Consider the following 12,336-nt stretch of genomic DNA (forward strand, 5'->3'; position numbering starts at 1 on the left):
TCTGATTAGTATTACTAAAACTGCCCCTTGGATGTGTTAAAATTAAAATTAAGAAGCCCTTTAAAAGAGGGTTAAAAAGTTTATTTGTATAATGTGATTTGCTTTCAATGATGTTTTAAAATTAGGATGTTTCTAAAAGTCATAAAGGTGTTAAGTCTAGATTTTTGATACAGTGATGGGGACTGTAATTCTTGCATTAAGGAAAAATTTTTATTTGAGTTTAAATTTTAATGTATATCTGTTTTAAAACAAGCAGCCAAGAGACAATGAGTGACACTTAGCCTCAAGATTTTAAAGGATTTTTTTTTCAAAATGCAAGTGACAACTAAAGTATAAAGTATTAAAAGAGATTAATAAAAGGCTTTAAGAATTAGGAATGGAGTTTTGGATATAAAGTTTAAAAGTAAAATTATATTTGCCACAAAATGCACAAAGGAAAAAATTAGGATTACAAAAAGAATTGCTATTCCACTTTGCTCTTATAGGTTTTTAACAGTTTCCAGCAAGCCCAGAGCAAAGCACAGAGGATACTTACAAGTTTGTCAGATGTAACCTGGCTCTTAATAAGTTTCAGGTAAACGCATGCTTAAAAGGTACTTCTATGTTGACCACCTTGTTGCTTTTAATTGGAGTAAAGTGGCCTTTTATAAGACTCATTGATCAGCAAACTGGTTCAAAGCCAGCCCGGGCAGAAAAAGGTCCCTGTGAGCCAGCAGAGTGCTGAAAGAGCAAGCAAAGTTGCTTTAGGACTCAAAGTGGCAGAGTGTTAGCCTTAAGCTAGAGAGCTGAGGGACAACACTCAGGCCCCGAGATCAAGTCCAGAGACCAGCTAAGGGAAATGCCAATGAGGCATTTACCCCAGTGTAGAGAAGACACTCCTGGGACAAGAGCAATGGAGGAGCATCCAGAGGCAGTAAGCCATTGCTTGGATGGCAGAAATGTCAGATCCTAGAGTCATTTGTGTGTGGCCCTTCAAAAATTGGTCAGAGCCAGGAGGTCATGGGAAGATAGTCACGGACGTTAGGCATGCTTACAAACTATCTACCTTGTAAGGAACAGAAACTTGCCAGTCCTCTGTGATAGTAAAAAGCTAATGTTATAAAATGTGAGGGATAGTTTAAATCCCAACCCCTTTATGTGCCAAGAGTTCTAATTGGCAGTAAATTTTGAGCTGACACCAGGAACATGAAATTCATCTGCTCAGAAAAAAGTTTGTAAACCTGAGAGTGTGTTTCTATTGACATCTGTCTGAAGGCCTGCAAAGGTAACTTAGGCTTTGTTAGAGTCACTAGAGATCACATTCCTAAGTCATCCAGAAAGATGCTTTTACAAACCAGAGTGCTAAACAATCTACTCTGCTGTAGCCAGAGAAATGTTCTGTGCTGTTGTAAAAAAAGTTAAAATATTGTTTTTAATGGCATCTAACCCTGATAACCTCTTTGTAAAATAGGCTAAGGTTATAGGTTCCTGGCTAGGTAGGATCAACACCCCTGAAGTCAGCTTGAAGAAGTTACAGAAGATGGACCTTCGCCCATCAACCTCCTGTTAAGATCAAGAGTCCAGAGTCAGTTTTGGAAAAATGAGGCAAAATAGATAAAAATATAATGGTGTTAACAGGTGTGCAAGTGTGGAGACTGCATCTGTCAGAGATGGTTACAAGACTAAGCCTTCTTTGTTTATTTACAAAAATATCTGGTTAGAAAGAAAGTTGTTATTTTGGTAAATTGTTCAGGACTATTGTCTAAACAGTCTTAAAAATCAACGGGGCCACAGCCTGCCAAGCCTATGTAATGTATCCTTAACCAGTCTGTGTAGAAATTTGCCTCCCAGCACAAGGTGTGACAGTTCCTTGGGGCCACTGAGAAAGTTCGATGATAGTCTGACAGTCACCTAGAGGAAATCTACATTGTCACAAAAACCACCTACACCATGGTAAAAGTAGACTGAACTCCTGCCTCATTCCATCACCTAAGATTGCTTCCTAGTTGAAGGTTGCTAAAACTAAGATCTTGTGAGACATTCTTTTGGGTGATATCCAGAAACACTCTCTATTCCCACAGTGGATATTGGGGGCAAGGATATCACTGGCTTGCTAGCCTTAGGCACTTCAGTGCATAGTGACTGGAAATCCGCTCTTAAAGTTACACCATAGTTTGGCTCTGATATGGTAATAACCTGCTGAATGTGTTATCAATACAGATAGTAAAAGGAATGAGACCAGCCCTACTCTTAGCCTTAAAATTTAGCAAGCTTCTGCATCTCAGTGGTGCCTTGAGGCTGTTCTGAGATTAAAAAAAAAAAAAACTCAAGGAATTGTGAAGAAGAGGAGGGTAGCAAAGAAAGCCTTGGGAAAAAAGTTGGGGAAAAATTGGTATCTTCTGGATAAGAAAGGATTTAAAAAGTAAGGGCCTTTGGTACTGTTAATTTTGTTACTTACAATCAGACCTTGTAAAAAGAGATCAGCGCAGTCCATCTATTAGTTCTGAGATCCCAATACCAAACTGTAAATATAAAAGACTGTACCAATTAAGGGACCATGATTAGTCCCTGATGCTCTAGAAGAGGAGAGAATGAAAAAGCTAGGCAACTCCATTTTTATTTAACACTCCATCTCAGTTCTGCGACTTGACTCCTGACCCACGTTAACCCCCATGCCAGGAATTTAAGACAGAAAGCCATGCACAAACAATTCTTGGAGCCATAGGTGGCATTTGCTTAAGGCAGGTGATTGCCCCTGAGTGACTTAGGGCTAAGAGTTTCAGTTAAAACCATATAATGGCCCAACCAACTGGTTCTTCAGAGCTCAGGGTGAAACATGCCATGTATATTGTTGGACTATGTGTGACTCATAACCATTTGTGGTCAAGCTACGGAACAAGGATATTTTTTTATAAATGTCAACCAATTATATTTGCCCAGCTTAGCTTGCTTTAAAAGTTAACCTTAAAGTTGTTTGTTTAGTACCATAAAAACTGTGCTGATTCTATGCTCAGGGCCTCTTAGCATCACCAGTTACCGAGTGCATGGAGGACCAAGCTTGAGCTTGCAATAAACGACTCTTTGCTGTTTGCATTGGTTGTAGTCTCTGGTGGTCTGTGAGGGGGAATCCAAATACAGGGTACTTGATTTTCAGCCAGGGTTAGCTTTGAACTGAAATCTTTGCCACAAAAGCCCTTTATTTTTTCCAATTAAAGCAACAAGGAGATCAAATAGAATAAGCAGAGCTTACCTGGTCTTCATCAAGAATTGCCAAAAAATATTCTGAAATGACAAAACTCATTAGATGTGATGAGAATTTTAGCACAGATATGCCCAGTATTTTAGGTCCATGTACTCAGTAGAATACACAACACAAAACAAAAAAGGCAAAACTCATCCTAAAATTTTGACAACAATGTTTAGACATCTTTGCTAACAAAGCACATCACATGGTTGGGCCTTAGTTACCAGGTCCTGTGAAAAGAACAACTTGTTAGCAAGGCACCTTAGAATAGCTGGATGGACTAGTATGCTTGGTGGAAGGTTAAGGGTCAGATGGGGTCAAACTCTTAACCCACCATATGGCCAAGATGGTCAATTCAAGATGGTGAATTTCTGAAAAATGCAAAGAAACCCTGAACAAATAGATCAAGCCAACATTGGCTAGCCTTTGAGAGGGAACCTAGAGGGGGGTCCCCGGGACCCAACCTGCTTCACAGTCTTCAAGACACAAGCCAAAAAGTTGTAGAAAAAAATGATAGAAAGTTGGATATGAATGGCAGATAGAGAGCAAAGAGAGCCTGAAATTAAACAGACTTCTGACCATTTACCTTGCAGTAGCAAAAACTGTGTACATCTGAGAATGGCTTAAAATTAGGCTCTCTGTCTCTCCCGGGAGCGCAGGAAGCATTTCAAAGGGATTTCATGGCTCAGGCGTGATTCGCAGCACCCCATTAAATAAGTAGGAGAGTCCGGTGAGAGAAGGGAGCTGACCAGGCAGAAGCGGTGTCCCAACTTCCCCCAGAGCCCTCTAGAGAGAAATGAACAAGCCCCCAAAGGTAAGCGTCCTCAGCTTCAGAGGTGATCGGCCTTTCAGCTAGAAGCCATAGGAGCTGTCTGGCGTGGCGCCACATCTGGACAGAGACTGAGCAACAAAGAGCCATAGAGAGTAGTTTCACTCACCAGAGTAGAGAGGTGGTGTGGACGTGGTTGTGAAGGCCAGCAATGGTATCTATGCACTGTGTTCACAGCAGACAGACTGGTTCCCAAAAGGCCATCAGAACTGTGGGTATTCCTCAGAGCAAAAAGGGAAAAACAAACAAACAAACAAAAACAAAAAAGAGGAAAAAAATAGAGTAATCCCAGCTATCCTGACTTTAAGCCCTCTATCCGAGTCATGGCACCATTTATGTCAGCTTTTTAAAAAGAGGTAGCCGAATAAGAACTGCACCACACACCTGGTATTCAGGTAAGGGGTAGGTTTATTCATCATTCTGGCTAGGACCAGGCTATGTAGGCCCTCCATATCGCTGGGAAAGGCCTGGGAATGAGAGCTGGGAAAGAAGAGAATGAAAGAGCTGAGAAAGAGCTAGAAAAGAGCAGAGAGAAGGCTAGATCTTTATACACCACTGAAGTCTTTGATCCATTTTGGAGTTGATTCTGGTGCATGAAGTCAAAGCAGACACCCTGAAAACATTACAAGAATAAGAGAAATCTAGGGCTCCTTGGCACAGGCCAAAATTTTCTTAATAAAGACCCAAAAACACAACAAATCAAAGGTTGGACAAATGGTATTGCATGAAACTGCAGAGTTTCTGCACGGCAAAGGACATATCTAGAAAGATCAAAAGAAAGCCCATGGATTGGGAGAAGATCTTCACTAGCCATACAATGGACTAGGGCCTCCTATCTAAAAACTACTTAGAGCTCAAACAATTAAATCCTCCAACAATAAATCCTCAAACAACATCCTGATTAACAAGTAGGCTAGAGACTTAGAGTTCTCTGAAGAAATAAGAGTGGCCAATAGACACATGAAGAACTGTTCAACTTCTCTAGCCATAAAAGAAATGCAAATCAAAAGAGCATTGAGATTCTACCTCCCCCTAGTTAGAATGGCTAGAATCAAGAAATCTGATAACAGATGATGGAGGGGATGTGGCCAAAAGGGAACCCTACTACATTGTTGGTGGGATTATAAACTTGTTCAACTACTTTGGAAAGCAATTTAGAGGTTCCTCAAAAGACTCTACATTGAGAAATCCCACTTTTGGGCATTTACCAAAATGATCACAAACAAGACCATACTAAAGCTACCAACCCAACTATGTTTATCGCAGCATTATTCACCATAGCTAAGATATGGAACCAACCCAGATGCCCCTCAGTAGATGAATGGATCAAGCAAATGTGGTATATGTACACAGTGGAATTCTATGCCTCCATCATAAAGAATGACATTGTTTCATTTGTTTGGAAATGGAAAGACTTGGAAAAAAATTAAGTGAAGTAAGCCAGATTTAAAGAAACATATGTCCCATGGTTTCCCTTATCCGCAATAACTAATATGTCTACGACAAGTAGAGTAGGTCAAAAGCTACGTACACGTGAACATATAACCTGATGCTAAGCAAAATGAATCCCAAGATAGGGACACAAGTGGTTTTATCTTTCTCGATGTAGTTTTTAATGTATTTATAAAAGAAACAGAAAAATCACATAGTACATTGTATATTCTTCCTGTATATTCTTTCCCTGTTTTCACTGCATTTGATTCTGCTACCCTGGATCTTGTATATATATTTTTCTAATTTAGGGAGGGGAAGGGAAATAACAAAATGCTGAAATAAGGATACAGTTTGACCAACAACATGCTGAAATAAGGATACAATTTGACCCACTGTAACAATGAGATGTACAAGACACTATATTGAAAAGGAATGTTACAACTGTGGAGAGGGGGGAGGGAGGATTTGGGGAGGAGAGAAAGGATAGTTGTAGAGGGGGGAGGGAGGATTTGGGGAGGAGAGAAAGGATAGTAGGGGAAACAATGGAGGGGGTAACAATGCTTGATAGAACATGTACTCATTTACATAATTGCAAAACCTCTGTACATTATCTTTACAATAAAAAATATAAACGTTTTTGTAGAGATGGAGACCAAGCTTGTCCTTAGGAAGCCCAAAGAAAAATGTGGACTCTATACAGGTGTGTGTTGGGGAAGAGGTGGGAGAGATTGTCTACTGCAGTGCTGACCAAAGCTTTTTACAATGTACCTGAAAGTACAAGGGTTTTCTACTGATCTTGGTGTTCAGGCGGTGGTGGGGGAGCAGCGCAGAGCAGCCGCCAGTTCCAGCATGGCATCATGGACATGAAGTGGCTCACCAAGGTGCTGGACCCGTGGATAGAATAGCTGAATAAATGCAAGCAGCTGAGTCCCACATCAAGAGTCCCTGTGAGAAGGCTAAGGAAATCCTGAAAAAAGAATCCCATGTACAAGAGCTTCCATGTCTAGTCACACTGTGGAGATGTGCACGAGCAATTTCAAGATCTCATGGAACTGTTTAGAATTGGTGGGAAATCACCAGAAACAAATTACTTGTTTATGGGAGATTATATTGACAAAGGATATTATTCACTTGAAACAGTCATACTGCTTCTAGCTCTTAAATTTCATTACCATGAACACATCACCATTCTTCGAGGGAATCGTGAGAGCACACAAGTTTATGGTTTCTATGATGAGTGTTTAAGGAAATATGGAAATGAAATGTTAGTCAAAAAGGTCTGTAAACTTTTCCAATCTTCCTCTCACTGCATTGGTGGATGGGCAGATCTTCTAACTGCATGGTGGTTTCTCAGCATCCATAGATACCCTGGATCACATCTGAGCCTTGATCACCTACAGGAATTTCCCCATGAGGGTCTGTGACTTGCTGAAGTCTGATCCAGATGATGGTACTGTTTGGGGTATATCTCCTCCAGCTGGTTTCACCTTTGAGCAAGATATTTCTGAGACATTTAATCATACCAGTGAAAGGGCTGACATTGGTGTCTAAAGCTCATCAGTTGGTGATGGAGGGATGTAACTGGTGCCATGACCAGAATGTAGTAATGATTTTCAGTGCTCTATTGTTATCTTTATGGTAACCAGCTGCAATCATGGACATTAATGGCATTCTCAAATATTCTTTCTTGCAGTTTGATCCAGCACCTCATAGAGGTGAGCCACATTTACTACTTTCATGGTATCTGAAGCCTCAGACTGCACATCTATGTTTAGTGATGTATTCTCAGCTACAGAACCAGATCTCGGAGCTGAATCTCCTCATTTTTCTGAATATCCTCATTTTTCTCTAGCAAGGATTTTTTGGAGAAACTTCACATATGATTTTCCTTGTTCTTTAAGTTGATCTATTAGATTAGTAAATGCTCAACATTAACAGATCTTGCATTTTTGCCCACAATGTCTTGGATTTGGTAATATAGTCAGGAACTTGAACAAGCCTACACCAAACTTGTTCTTTTCTGATGAAAAGAATTCTATTTGCCTTCTTCTGTTGGCCACCTCAATCCATGTTGTTATGTCGATCGTCAACACATTCACTGCTCCAGTTGGGTAAATCCTGATTGTTCATACTTTTGTCAAAAGGACCTCCTCCTGTGGCCATGTTGGCTTTCACAAATAACTTTCTTGGTCAGTTGGTGCTGAAGTCCTGGCCCAGGGCATGATCTCCGGATCCTGCCTCTCCCTCTGACGACCATTCATCATGATTTTTCTGTGTGAGGTACAGTTCAGTGCCCAGGAGGATGATGAACCCTGACATGGATGCAGTTGATGTGGAAAATCAGATAGAACTAGAGGGAAAAACACGACTTATTAATCAAGTGTTGGAACTTCAACACACACTTGAAGATCTCTCAGCAAGAGTAGATGCAGTTAAGGAAGAAAAACTGAAGCTGAAATCAGAAAACCAAGTTCTTGGACAATATATAGAAAACGCCATGTCTGCTTCTAGTGTTTTCCAAACTGACACAAAAAGCAAAAGAAAGTAAGGGATTGAGTTCATTTACGGATTTGCTGCTTCTCTTTCTCCCTCTCTCTCTTTCCTTCACTCCATTCCTTCACCCTCCCTTCCTCTCTCCCCCCTTTAAAATGTGGGTAGATTCTAAAAGTTACAGTACCTTTGTTTATGAAAACAATGTCAAATATAGGCAAAATTAACTACTTAACAGGAGACTTCCATTAGTCTGTGTATTATGTTAGTCTAAGAAAATGTGCAGATATCTTGTAGAGACTTTATGATTAGAATTGCATATATTTTAACTTGAAGATGAATGTCTTATTGAATTTGCGTTGATATGTAGGCTTAGGAATGTCATTTACTACATGCTTACTTAGTGAGATATACAAGAAAATAACCATGTTGTGAAATGTGACCAAAATCATGTACTGAATGCACAGCTTTATGTATGTATCTGACCACCATTGTGTGCCTCTCCTCCATCTGCCTCATCCTCCCTATTTCTCTTCTCCTAAGTCAAGATAGTTTCACATTTGCAAAAGTACTTTGAGTAGTAATCACCTAACAGTAACCTGATGTGTAAGTCCTGATGTTAACCAAAACCTTTCCTAAAGTTTGTCAGTTGTGTTAGTAATAAGATAGGACTGATGGTTTCTGTTTAATTATTTGAAAACAGATTTGGGCTATAAAGAGGATTTTAATTTGAAACTAATTTATCAAATTGAGATTCGTTTAAAAACAAAAAAGCAACTTAATTTTGCACCAAATAAGCAACTTGGTATCTGAAAAGATAAACATTTTGGTTATGTATCTATTAGAAGTAGAAAATCTTGGAGGAATAAATAGAAATAGGTAAAAAAAATTGATAAAAGTAGCAACTTACTCCAAATGTTTTCACTCCAGATTTGTATTGTCTCTGTCACAGAACAGACTTATGGGGAATATATATATATATATATATATATATATATATATATATATATGAAAGTGGGTTAAGTTTGAATGATCTTATATATGCCACATACTATGCTATACCAGCTCTAGAATTTGGTTGCAAGGTTTATTTGTTGTACCGAGTCAATTAACTGTTACCAAATTCTTTGATGATTGTACTAGTATTAGAATCATGAATAAGTGATTTTTATATGTATAATTGGTAAGCTCAGTATTTTTATCTCATTCTTTCTATAAATTCAACTAATTGGTTTGTAGAATTTTAGTCATTATTTTAATTTTAAAAATGTAGTTCATAGATTTCATTTGGTAAAGAATCAATATCAGAGGTAATATCAAGATATTATACTAGGAAAAGAGATCCACTAATATAGCTTATGGTTATTAGATTTGAACTACTTTAATCATGGGATAATTTTATGTGTTAGTATAAGATTTGATGAATGACTTTAACTATATAAAGATGTAATAGTCATACTGCAAACATTTTGCATCCCTTTGGTGACCTAATTTTACAAATATTTAAAATTGTGTTGCATTTCTTTTTGCTGTTTAAGAAAAAGATGTTTCAGAGAAAAGAAAAACACCAAGCTTTCTCTTACATAGGCTACATGCTATTCTATACCAGCTCTAGGGTTTGGTTGCAAGGTTTATTTGTTGTACCCTGTTGTAACCAACTTTCTTTTCAGAAGCTAGTTTTTGCAGCTCAGAAAGAGTGAATTTCCTGTCCACGCTTCACATCTGTTGTCTGCTGTAAAGGAGACCCAAGCAGTGGTGGGCAGGCCCCCCGAATCCAACACCAGCGGCAGATCTTCCTCAGAGAGCTTGGCAGGGAGGCCCACAACTTCCTTGCTCACAACATGGAGCCTAAAATTCATCTTTCTTACGTTGGCTTCTCTGTGTCAACCATTGCAGCCAGTGCCATCTTAGGACCTCATCGTGGTGGGGTCTTAAGCATTTTATTATATAATAATACAAATTCTCACAACTTACATTAAATTATTTACTCAGGCTTCTATGGTAATATCATATTTTCTTTTTTGTCTCTTTAAGAGAGAAACAAAGAACACTTCAGTACAAATGTTAATTTCAAACTTTCCCTGGGCACTATGGTGAAAAGAGACAATTAAGAGGTTACTCTCTATCTTAAAAAGAGGTTAATGTAAATGCCTAAATCAGAATTAAATACTTGCTAGGTGGAGCTACAAATGTGTCATTGTAGTTTACGTGAAAAAGTTTATCCTAATACTCTGTATTTTATTGTTACTCCCTAACTTTACCCTAATACTCCCTGACTTTATCGTAATACTCTGAAAGTCAGGGAACAACAATAACATACAAAGTTTCACTTAAATGAGAAAATGACTTAAAAGTTGAGAAAGTTCAAGGATCAGAAAGACAGGTGTAGCAAAAGATCTGCTGAACAGAAGTGGTAGATAGAAATAAACTAAAATAAAACTAAGTCTTTCTGATCCTTGAACTCATTTTTTATTATCTCCAGTTGTACATGAGTTACCATTTAACAAAGCAATTTATGAATACAACTCACTTGATCAGTGGTACTCAACATTCTCACTCACCCCCCCTGACCTTTTCTTAGTTGTTTGGAATATACATGGAATTCTTGATTTCTCCCCCTCTTCATTTGTCTCTCCCCCTCTTCATTTGTCTACTGCTCTCTCCTTGGCCCCAACTACCTCTTGCAAGTACTGTTTCTTGTTGCTTATTTTGTTGGGCTATCGCTTTGCCTTCTAAGGAATTTTGAGTACTTTGAGCATTTGCTTAAATCTGCCACTTGGATATCATCCAGTGTTTACTTACAGGTTTCATTGTTTAAATATACCAACTTTTCTTGATTCATTTGTCCATTTAAGAGCACCTGTGCTGATTCCATTCCATACTGGATATCCACTTGCTATTCCTTAGGTTACACAGGCTTTTTGTTCACTCATAGAATCCAGCCAAATATCACATGACTCCAATCCTAAGTGTCTGTTACTTTCACTGATCTGTTTGTTCTTCAATTTCTATCTGCAAAATGGGGTAATTGGACACACCATCTTTCTAATGTTGCTAAAATTAGCAATTATGTCAATATACAAAAAATAATTGAAACAGTGCCTGACACATAATGTTCAATGTTATGTGAATCCATACCATAATTTGCTGATGTTTAAAATGAAGATAACAAGAAGATGACAATTCTGACCTCGTAAGATTAAGTGAGATATTGAAGTATCTAACTTATAATAAATATAAGATCCCTTACTGCTTTCATTATAAAGTACTTTTACAAAACTAGGTGCTGGTGGCTCAGGCCTGTAGTCCTAACTACTCAGGAGGCTGAGATCTGAGGATCGTTGTTCAAAGCCAGGGCAGAAAAGTCCATGACACTCTTTTTTTTTAAACTAGGGCTGAGAACTGAACCCAGGGCCTTGGGCGCCCCAGTCGGGCGCCCTTCCACTGGGCTAAACCCCCAGCCCCTCCATGAGACTCTTATCTCCAATAAACCACTCAGAAAACCAGAAGTGGCACTGTGGCTCAAGTGGTAGAGCGCTAGCCTTGACCTGAAGAGCTGAGGGACAGCACTGAAGCCCAGAGTTCAAGCCCCATGACCACACCAAAAAAGTACTTTTACAGTTTGAAATAACATGCACGCATGTGCATGCGTATACACATACACACACACTTAAGGAGTACCATGGTAAACTCTCAGAAGACAGTTTTAGAAATCTGTGAAGTTGCCAGTAAAAGCATTGGCTTAAGTTTTACTGGGGCAATGTATTTATGCCTAAGGTCCAAAAGTTGTCAACTTCCAAAAACTGACATAGAAATTTACATGATATATTTGATGAACCTTTTGAAGAGGCTTATTTATGTCATTTTAGAATAAAGCAATTCTATCAATGTCGATAAAGCTTTGCAGCACTCATTTCTTCCACCCACTTGAACAACTTTAAAGTCTGTAAGCTTGTCAAGAAGCTGTTTTTCATTTCACTTCGAAACTGTCCATGATAAAAAACGAGAAAGCCTACATTAAAGAGCATTTATAATAATAGTAATAAAACACCCATACGCTTGGAGATAAACCAACTTTAAAAATGAGTTTTGGCTCTCAACTTATTCTTTCACATTAACATATTTTGAACAAAAGCATGCAAATGTTTGTGTGAGTAGTTGTTTCATAAATAGAGTTTTCATAAATAGAGTTTTTTTGAGGTTTTATATTTCACAGCAAAAAGATATTAAGTAGAAGATACAGAGATTTCCTATATACCCTGACACACTATCACTATCCTCTGAGTAGTACATTGTTACAAATGACACCTCACTATCACCTGAAGTGTCCCCCACAGTTTGTATCAGGGTTCACTTTTGG

At 38.5% G+C, this 12,336-nt stretch overlaps 2 pseudogenes; both read left to right on the top strand.

Annotated features, from left to right (window-relative positions):
• The first annotated feature begins 6,343 nt into the window (after window positions 1-6,343).
• On the top strand, window positions 6,344-7,338 carry LOC138841634 (serine/threonine-protein phosphatase 2A catalytic subunit alpha isoform pseudogene; annotated as a pseudogene).
• A 450-nt stretch (window positions 7,339-7,788) lies between these two features.
• On the top strand, window positions 7,789-8,034 carry LOC138841633 (short coiled-coil protein pseudogene; annotated as a pseudogene).
• Window positions 8,035-12,336: the final 4,302 nt, after the last annotated feature.

Source organism: Dipodomys merriami, unplaced genomic scaffold (assembly GCF_024711535.1).
Source record: "Dipodomys merriami isolate MVZ:Mamm:240054 unplaced genomic scaffold, mDipMer1.0.p SCAF_3237, whole genome shotgun sequence".
NCBI classification, from domain to species: Eukaryota; Metazoa; Chordata; class Mammalia; order Rodentia; family Heteromyidae; genus Dipodomys; species Dipodomys merriami.